Raw genomic sequence first — 11,062 nt, 5'->3', positions numbered from 1 at the left:
GAACGCCTTTCTCTTTTCCAGCCACAGCTTTTTTGAGTTTAGGAGTAAACCAGGGTTTGTCATTGTTATAACTCACCCTGGTGCGTGATGGCACAATGCTGTCCTCACAGAAGTGGAAATAGGAGGTGACAGTGTCCGTAAACTCGTCCAAGCTGTTAGAAGCAGCCTTCATTGTGTCCCAGTCTGTAGACTCCAAACACGTGCGAAGCTCCTCCACAGCCTCGTTGCTCCACACTTTTTTAGTCCTCACGACAGGTTTGGAGAGCTTCAGCCTCTGTCTGTACGCGGGGATCAGGTGGATCATGACGTGATCAGAAAGTCCGAGTGAAGCGCGGGGCACCGCGCGATAGGCCCCGCTGATCGTGCTGTAACAGTGGTCCAATGTCCTCTCCTCTCTGGTCGGGAATTTAATATACTGCTTGTATTTGGGAAGCTCTTGGCTCAGATTGGCTTTGTTAAAGTCCCCAAGAGCAATAATGAGAGAGTCCGGGAATGTCCGCTCCATGTGCAGTATCTGCTCCGCGAGTGCACACTGAGCTGCCTGCACATCCGCATCTGGCGGGATGTAAACAGCGGCCAAGATGAATGAAGCAAACTCCCGCGGAGAATAAAATGGTTTGCAGTGAATAAAAAGGTATTCCAGAGAGGAAGAGCAGTGCTGAGCAATCACTGTTACATCTGTGCACCAGCCACTATTAATGTAGAAGCAGACACCTCCACCTGTGGTCTTACCAGAGAGAGAGGCCTGCCGGTCCGCGCGCAGCAGATGAAAACCCTCCAACTTGAGCGCGCAGTCCGGGATGTCCTCACAGAGCCACGACTCCGTAAAACATAAGACTCAGGAGGAGGCAAAGTCTCTGTTCATGCTTCTCATCAGGGCCAGCTCGTCCATCTTATTCCTGAGTGAGCGTACGTTGGAAAGGAAGATCCCAGGAAGAGCAGTTCGCAGTCCGCGTCTCCTCAGACGCACGAGTGCGCCGGCTCGCTTTCCTCTCCTTCGGCGTCTCACTTTCCTGATCAAAGTCTGCAGTAAATCTGCCGCAGATGTGACAAATATTGGAAGTAAATCCACAGGTGTTGTAGTCCTGTAGTTAAGAAGCTCTTCTCTGGTGTAAGAATATCCAGATGAGTGCCCAGACACACAAGTTAAGCACAAAAAGAAAACAGAAGTAACGCACTGAAGCACCAGGGCATCCATACGCGGCGCCATCTTGGAAACAACTCCAATGAACCATCAGAGCTGCTGAGCCTGAACCTCTTTACTCGGTTGGAGGCGGCTGAGCCCTCCATCTGCCACAGCGATGTTTCCAGCATCACTTTATTTTATAGAGCTGGAAGATTTCTGAAAGTCACCAAAAAAAAAAACAAAAGTGGGACTTCCTGCTTCTCACAGAGGACTTCCTGCTTCTCACAGAGGACTTCCTGTCAGTTCAGACAGAAAAAATAACCAAAGTATGAACAGCATTTCTTCATTCACATGACCTTTAACCTCTGACCGCTGAAGCTGGCTGACCTTTTCTGCTTCCTTTTCCATCTATTTCAAATTAAAGGCCCTCCTAATAGCTGCTGGGCAGTTTTGTATTAACAAGGCTTTTATTGTGAAACACTGATTTTGTCCTTAAGAATATGTGTGGCTCTGACAAACGCTCCGTTCTTTGCTGTGAGAGACGGAGTTTAGCTTCCTGTGAGGACAGGAAGTGATGTGAAGGCTTATGTGAAACTATGAGGAAGCTGAACTCTGTGGCAGTCTGCCGTGATGTTTGGCTGCACACACTAAACTGAGCTGAAAGAGAGTGTGTGTGTTTTAGTGTGCAATAAGAAGTGAAACACACACACACAGCAGCTGCTTTCAGCACACACACTCTGTAACACACCCAAAGAAAGATTCTAGGTCTGACCAACCGTCTCAGTCGTGGGCAAAAAGATGACAGTCAATAAAATTCTAAAAGATAATTTATTGACAAAAGTAATCAAGAGATAAAAGATAAAACAGTCCACTGTCCCTTTTATGAATCAAATAAAACACACAGTCCCAAGGCCAGAGCCAGCTATGCCACACTGCCAGTTGCACTCCACGTGTTGCCTTTAACAGGGTTAGAAGTTGTCCTCTGAGACCCACCACCCTGCAAGCATATAGCCAGGGATTATGTTTGACAGAACAGTTTTTCAGCCTCCACAGGTTCATGTTGTGCTCCATCGGTCAGTGAAGATGAAGTCAGCGCTGATGAGGCTGTAGAGTGTGTGAGGGATGTGAATGAGGATGATGAAGATCTGATGATAGCAGATAAAAACAGGCTGCAGAGACTTTGAGCTTGTGTGGAAACAGAGAGAGAAAAGAAAGACATGAATGTCAAAGCTAATGAAGGTGAAGTTAGGAGCTGTGATGATGTTCATGGTATCAGAAGCTGACATGGCTGCTACAGAGACGACCCACACAGCTGCTGTGGTGAGGTGTGTGTTAAAGCAGAGGAACACAGAGCAGCCTAACACAGGCCCAAACATGACAACAAAGCAGGATTCAGGCTCTGTGAGAGGATTTCAAACAGAAGCTGGAGAAGAGAAAGGACTCTGTTGGAATGACTACAGAAAGAAGGCAGCTGAGACCAGTCCAAGTGTTTCCATGGAGACCAGTCTAACATTCATTTATACACTAACGTACAGAGGTGAATGGGAAACTGAATTCATAGTTTCAAATGTAGAAATAGTTCTCAGTTCATTTACAGAGTTCAATATAGTTCACGAAGAAATGAGAAATGTTCAAAACAGCAGCTGAGAAGAAATCTGCTTCACAAAGTTGGATCCAATTCCAATAGTTTGTGATGCACTTGAACGCAGCGTGAGCAGTTCACTGCCTAACCCCACAGAGACTGTCAGTCTGGACTTTTCTTTATTTCTATTGGCTGTCAGTGAGATTTCAGAGCAATCAATGGCTGTGTCCCAATTAAGAGACTGCACACTTGAAGTACGCATTTTGAGTGCGATTACGTCACCGCCACGCGACGACGGCTGTCCCAATTCAAAGTGAACTTCAAATGCATACTCCAAATGCGCCGTCGATTTCCCCAAATATCAAGCGTGGTCCGGTGCACGCTTCGTGGTCCCATATATCCCACAATTCATAGCGCGGCGGTGGGTGTGGATAATTTTGCCGCAAAATACGGCAGACAGCAGGAGGGAGCGGCCGAAGAGTGAACTGTTGAAAGTAAGTATTGAATATTATGTCACTTATTTATGTGCAAATGTTTAATAACGAAGAACATTAAAACATTACTGTTGGCCACATGTCGGCAAAGTTATGTGACATTAGCGATGTTAGTACTTTGTGCGTTTACTTGGTTTTAAAGCCTTTACTTCTACATATATATATATATATATATATATATAGTCGACCTTAATCTTACAGAGAATCTGATGATTTCATGGATAATTAAAGTCAGTCATATATCCACAAACACAACAAGCTGAAAGTCAGTGGTGCTGCTCGGTTTGCAGTCCTGAATATCACGGCACAAGCAGGATTCACTGCACTGTTAATGTTAGCTATGTTATATTGCTGCCTCTGTTCGGTGGTGTCGAGCCAAACGGACTTTAACGTGTGTTTGAACGAGCTGACGGTTCACTCGTTAAGCTGAAAGAAAGATGCTTTAATCACAGGAGTCACACATGTGTCCACTGTACCATCTGGGAACTCTTCTTGTTTAGCACTCGTAATAACACAAACACTAAATCCTCCTTCTCTTGTGCTGTTTTGTAGCAGTGTATACACCTGAGACTGTCACCTGTCTGTCTGTCCTGCACTCTCTCTCTGTTTCTTTCTCTCTGATTGTGGAATAAAAGTATGAACATGTATTTATAAGTTACACTTGTGTTTGAATCCTGCAGCTTATCACACATTTGATTTCCATGTGTGACAACTGCAAGTGTCCAGAGTGAGGACAGACTGAGGGACCCACTGCTGCACATCATCTGTGAGGCTTTGCACCCCTGATGATCCACCAGGACAAACTCAGCAGTGTGTGAGGAAGAGGAGGAGGAAGAGCCAGCAGCAGCTGACAGATGGAGAGAATAGACAGACTGTTCCCTGTTTGTGAAGCACTGCTAGAAAAGTTTAAAATAACTAATTGTCTGTCCTGAATCAGTCTTATTAGGTAATGTTCAAATAATGTTATCATCCCAGTGTTTTCAGTGTGGGAGAAAGTACTCAGGGCCTTCAAGTTACACACTATGAAAGGCAGCAACAAGTTTAATATTCAGAAACCTAAAGTATGTATCAGCAGCAGAATGGAGCTAAAAATAAATGTTTGTTTCAGTTCTATGAAGCTTTGAGTATTTTGGATTAGTAGTACTGCTGTGTTTGTTGCATCATATTGCTGTAATTGTTTATATGCTTTATATATTCTGAGGTAAGTTGATCTATAGTGTTACATCATATTCTATAAGGATGTTATGTGTTTGTATACTTTCTGCCCAGTTTGACCCATTTAGCAGAAGTCAGCCTGTTTAAGGCTCTGATATCTATTCTGTATGACTTAAAGCAGTTATGACATGGTCTGATTTTCTCACCCAATAAAGGAATATTTAATATATCAGTCTACTCTTCATTTTATCAGAAACAGTTTTCACAGCTCGTACATTTTCTTTTTACACATATATGTAAGCATTGAGCCAAATTTAGTAATGCCAACATATTAAACGAACAATATTTGTCTCTTATATATAAAACATCTACATATACACTGTCAGAGATACTTGTCTTTGAGTGAAGATTTAAGGTGATAGGAAATATAAATAACTGCAACTTGAATCTTTGACCCAGAGTTCAAGCTCACTGCTGTAATATATCCTGTAATATATATATGTCATAATAATCTGACAATACATATAATATTGGCCATATTGTATTTACATTACCACAGTGAGATGATTTTAGTCTCATGAACAACATTAGCTGATTGTTATTTACTAATGTCAGGTCAGGAAAGATGCCCTGGTCAGGATATAATTTGCAACTTCCAAAAGAGCATGCAGACTATTGTAATTTTCAACAGCTTGACTGTAAGTGACAGGAGCAAACATATTGGCAGAGTGGGGAAAAACCCCTACGTAAGGAAAAGGATTTTAATCTTTTATACATGATTGCATTTGTGCTTATTAAAGGAGCTGTAGCTCTTGGTCAAGGAGGGTCAGAAACTCTTGGCAGGCGTTAATGATCAGCCAATACACGGTGGGGATGACAGGAGCTCTGAAAGGAATCGCAACACCTGCTTACATGTCATATTTTTCAGTTATTTGATTATCCTTTATTACATATACTCTTTTGAGCTAAGTGGTAAGTTTTAATAGCTAAGTAGTCTTGTTTATACTTTTAGTAGCTTCATGTGAATGTGACCTTTAGTCTAGAACTTACATATATAGTTTCAAGTTGTGTACGTGCTGGCCTTCTGTCTAGTGGAAAGGTTACAAGGTCTAGCTGGGGAGCTGAGAGGTGAAACAAAGTGCAAGCAGAGGCTGACACATACACCCACATACACACATCGTAGAAAGACTCAGTTATATAGGTAAAAGTTAATCATGTTTTGCTTGCGACTGCAAAATTGTGCGTGCGTATGTGATAGTTTGTGCAGAACGTGTGCTGATGTTCCAGACAGATAAGCGAGCGTCCGGGGACAACAGGAGGACACCTGGATGGAGACGAGACAATCTTCTTTTAAACTATGTTAAAAGTCATTGTGGTTTTGATTTGACGTATGCTTTACTGGATCTGCCTGGTAACAGAAGGGGGGCTGGACTATTTCACCCCTATAAAGTCTTTGTTCTGACTATTGTAACTCAGTTCAACACTGAATCTGTACAGTGTTGGCTCCACGCTGCGTGTATTCATTAAAATGTCGTCTAACTTTACCCGGCCGGATCAGTGGTCATTATTTTGGAGTCCCCCTCAATTTACGAACCTTAACACTGTCCTCTTACATGTGACCTTGGCTACATTTTCAGATTTCTCCACCCTGAGGCCAGGGGTCAGCTCTGTCTCACACTCAGTACAAACCACCAGCATCACTCAGTCTGCAAGTGTCACATTAGTCGCCTGGTAGTGACGGTTGTGCCGATGCAGTGGATTTACCACATGTGAACTTACTGCAGTATTTTGACACAGATGTGCATTCAGATCTATCCAACTGAGCCTGTCTTGGATCAGCACAACCAGCACGAGCAGCCCTCTAACATCACACCTCAGCCTGTGCAATATTCACCTGTTAGTGCTGAGCTGGAGATAAACTGAGCCTGTCAGCCACAGAGCAGGATCACTAAACTGTTGTCCTACAGACAACTCTGCAAACACATCTTTACATCCTGTCACACATCATTTGCACCTTTGGATGAACTTTAGCAAAGGTCACGTATTAAAAACAAAAACAGCCGATTGAAAAGCCTGGCTGAGTGATAACACAGACAGGTTTCAATATGTACACAAGGATCTCCACACAGAGGTACATGAATTCATATGGACTGAAATACACACACAAAAACGAGTTTTACTGCAATAACAGCTCCATGAGGTAACTCCCATTCCCAGCAACACACCCACTGTGTTTAAGGTGGACTGGATGAAGAGTTGTCAATAAGAACAAACAGATGAAGGTGAACGAATGCTCAAACATGTGAGATAAAGGCTCTGTACTCGTGCTGGTAGATGTCTGGGTCTGGGCTGATGTGGTTCTGATGTACAGGTCATCCCACAGACAGCCGTGCAGCACCGCGTACCTCATCACTCCAATCCTGTTTTTAATCTACAAGGAAACCAAGAAGGCTCACTGCTCTGTGCAAGAAAATATGTTTTTGAAAGGTGTCCTGATTTCCTCAAACTACCAGTCTTTCACATCTTGTACAAGCACATCAGACATTATCAGGAAATAATGTTTTTTTTCTTCTTTGAAAGCTGTGATGCTGCTTGGAGACATAATTACACAAGTAACGTGTTCAGCAGCAGCAGCTCAGAGCTGGAAGTACAAGTGTGGCAACATGTGGCCAGAGTGGTGACAGAGTTGAACACTAACCTCTGTTATGGTGGATAAAAAATGCAGCTGCATTATTAAGGCTCCTCATGGCTGTACAATACATGCATCAGCAAAGGACAATAATCCCAACTAGGAGTGGAGCCGAACCCGAATACGGTATTCGGAAAGGCACAAATAATGTGTTTTTTACGAATACTTATTTCGAACAAATACTTTTAAAAATATTTGTATTCAGGAACAAGAAAAACTTTATATCAAAAAGCTGAGTTTCCTTATGAGACTGCAGTGCATGACCGGATGAGTGAGTGTCACAGGCTGCTGCACACAGCAACAGAGAGGCTGGGCCATAAAAGACTGAACTGCATCACTATTATTGTTGAAAATATGTTTTTGTACCATAACTGAGTTCCAGAGGCAGTTTATAACTTTAGTGAAGATCGGGAGATTATTCCATTACGCTGCATTATTGACGTCTGCAGTCGGGTCTCTCATGTTCGCTCAGCTCTGTTAGCTCGGTCATTTAGACAACAGGCTGTTGACAGAGTAACGTTAACGTTCGGTTTAAAAGATTAACACAATGATTGTGTAGTTGTGTCGAATTGTATGCACTTGTGGGAGTTACATGGTACATTTAAATTACTCTGTCTTTTGCAGACAGCAAGATGTAGACTATAGGTCAGTTAACCTTAGCATAGCTTCCCGTCACTCATTAACTTGGCTGAAACTCCCCACATGGATTTGGGCACCAAATAGAAAAGAGTGTTGCTGCTGCTGAGCCACCTCTTGGTCCTCCACCAGCCAAAAAAAATGTTCTGTGTGGAAGCATTTTACAGTCAGTGCTGCAGATGAAACCAAAGTGATATGTAATGTGTGCAAAAGTCAGATCAGCAGAGGCAGAGATATCAAACATCTGTCAACATCTGTTATGCATAATCACATGCACTTAAAGCATCGTATTCCTGGTACTGTCTGCCCCCCCCCCACCAGCACCAATTCATCCTCACAGCCATGTTCTGCCCCTGCAAGTCAGTTTCACTGTCTGTTCAGCGTCCTCCAACAAGGACGGGTGGTGGTGGGTTCATAATGTTCACAATGGTATTTTATTAGTTGTTGGTTTAACCATGGATGAGGCTTTGTTACATGTTCATTGCTGCATTTATAGAAAACCATCAAATAATATTGCATATCCATAAGTATTATAATGGACATTTACACCTATTTTGAATTTTACTTGAATACAAATACAAATACTTTCCCCCCTCAACAAATACAAACACAGATACAAATACCGGCTGCTTTGCACGTCTCTAATCCCATCCTAGAGGCTGGTGGCAGCATTGTAATCAGTTTCTGTCTAATACTGAAAACTTTCCCTGTGGAGTCATTGTAAATATGCAAAGAGACCAGAAGGTTATCTGAAAGTGGTGCATCCTGGTGCACAAATAGTAACTAGTAAGCAGCACTTTTGTTGACATGAAGGTGAGTCATCTTTTAGCACATCATTCAGCTTTATTAGCATCACTGTGACTGTTATTGTGTTTGTAGGAGGTTTCCTCTGCTGGTCTCAGACAGCAGCAGAAACATCAGCCTCCCTGTCAGTGGAGATCAGTTCTTATGTGCTGTTGGCCAAACTCAGCGCCTCCCCGACTGCTGAGGATCTGGGATATGCCTCTGGTATTATCAGGTGGCTGACTGGGCAGCAGAACTATTACGGAGGCTTCTCCTCCACTCAGGTACGACACCACCCGAACAGCATGAAGCTCATCTTTGAGTTCATATACAGTCTTGGACCAAATCAGAAGAAATAATCCTGAAGCTTTCATGTTGTTGCTTTTCTCTCAGATATGCAGACTTGTTTTAGCAGGCAGGGATGTTTTTATTCTTTATTTACAAGATGAAATTGACTTTGGTCTAAAAATGTGTTGTTTTAACAGAACAGCCTTCTGTGCACCAACTACACGTAACAGCCTGTAAATAACAGTTAACCTTTATTTAACCAGGAAGTGAAGGTTAGAAACTCTTTTGTGAGAGTGTGTTGAAGTGACACAGGCAGTTTGAACTTCATGTCAAAATGAATCCATCCTGTAGGACACAGTGGAGGCTCTTCAGGCTCTCTGCTCCACTCTGGTGTTCAGTCCTGAAGGTTGGAGCACAGGGACAGTTCAGGCTCCCAGCAGTCAGCTGACATTTGTTCAGGGCAACAAACTGCTCCACCAGGAGGAGGCGCTGCAGGATGTGTCAGGAAAATACAGGCTGGAGGTGAAGCTGCATGTGCTTCAGTGCAGCTCAGTGACAGCATCATGTGACCAGGTCCTGGTTGGTGTCAAACAAAGGCTTTCTTTGTTTCTTTGTACTTATAAAACGCTAAAGAAGCATTTTCACATGTAATCAATGTGTTTTCATAGACAACATTAGAGCTGACAGTAAGAACTGCACACAGTACAATTCTGTTTACACTAAATTAAAAATCAATAAAGTCACTTTGTGTCTACATGAGAATCAGAGAAACTTTCTTCATCCCAGAGAGAAACTGAGCTGTCGGAGCAGCAAACACACAACAAACATCAAGCACTGATAGAAAATGAGAAACACAGATATTGATGATAAATATTAAGATAAAGAGATAAATATAGAGATATAAATATAAAAGTGTCACGGTGTAGAAAAGTGACAGCAGGCTGCACTGAGCTGTGATTGGTTCTGTTTGTTTCCCAGATTTGTGCACCTACAACATCCCAACACCTGCTGATGTCCCCACTCTCAGTGTGAAAGTCCACACAGAGGTGGAGCCCACAGGTGAATCTGCCAGAGCCAGACTGACTGTGGAAATACATCCCTGTAAGTATGTGACAGGTTAGAGGAGAGTCTGTACCAGCGTGGAGTCACTGTGGGTGATGAAGAGCATGTGTGCACACACTGTTCAAACACAGCTACAGTGGGAAGGAGAAAACTACAAACATGGTGGTCCTGGATGTTCCCCACAGTGTGAGTCATTAGACAGACTCTACCAACACGTCATGTGATCACTGTGATGATGTCATCTCCTCACAGCTCAAACGTGGCCTCCTGGTGAGTCGTGTTGAGCCAAAGGAAGATCCTGTTCTGGTGTCCTTAGAGGAGGTCAGAGAAGTCCACAGTGGGGACACCAGATGATGATCTTTGGTACAAACTGTGTCTGCGATTGTTTCTGTCTCGTCCAGTTATCAAAGGACACACCATCAACCACAGAGATCATCCAGGAGCTCCCAGTGGACGACCTGAAGCCAGCCGTGGTCCAGATCTATGACGACTACCAACCAGGTCCAAGTCTAACTAAGCTTTACTCCAACAGCTCACTGACACACTTCAGAGGATCCATCAGACTGAACAGTTCATACAAGCTGATGTTTCCATCAGTGGGGCACACAGAAATGACACTTTCATAAATCTGGTTTTAGTCACTTTGAGTGTAAACAGGAAACAAACTGCATCATTTGTGCTTCTTGCACCAGGATCCTCCTCGTCTCTCCCACAGCAGGAAGTTCAGCTCTGCTCTCATGAAGCAGCAGGAAGATGTGAGGCTCAGAGTGAGGACTGAGTACAGACTGATGGCACACACTCAGCCTTTTGCCACTGCATGCACAGCTGTGAGTCATGTGACACTCGTGCACTCGTGTTGATCACACCTCTCATTGCAGATAAGTGAACTCTCCCAGGGGCAACGATCACACACAGTGGTGTGAAAAAGTCTTTTCACTCAGTCATTTCTGACTGTTGTTATCACACAAATGTTCCTGTTAGACAAAGATAACACAAGTAAATAAATGATGATGTCATTGATTAAGGCACAAAGGTGATCCCAACCTACCTGAGCTGTGTGCAAAAATAACTGCCCCTCTGCTTCAATCATGGATGAACTGTGATGAAGCACATTTGTTTCTAAAGCTGAGTTTGACAAACACACTCAGCCTGATTACTAGAAGACCTGTTGGATCAACAGACTCATCAACTTCTACAGAACCCGTGTGAGAAAGTGAACAGGCTGAAAGATGTCAAACAGCAACACA

The 11,062-nt window shown here is 43.3% G+C and overlaps 1 pseudogene; it reads left to right on the top strand.

The window, feature by feature from the left end:
* The first annotated feature begins 800 nt into the window (after window positions 1-800).
* On the top strand, window positions 801-10,738 carry LOC134620393 (murinoglobulin-2-like; annotated as a pseudogene).
* Window positions 10,739-11,062: the final 324 nt, after the last annotated feature.

The sequence above is a fragment of the Pelmatolapia mariae genome, linkage group LG3_W (assembly GCF_036321145.2).
Source record: "Pelmatolapia mariae isolate MD_Pm_ZW linkage group LG3_W, Pm_UMD_F_2, whole genome shotgun sequence".
NCBI lineage: Eukaryota > Metazoa > Chordata > Actinopteri > Cichliformes > Cichlidae > Pelmatolapia > Pelmatolapia mariae.
This window is presented reverse-complemented; position numbering and strand designations above follow the sequence as displayed.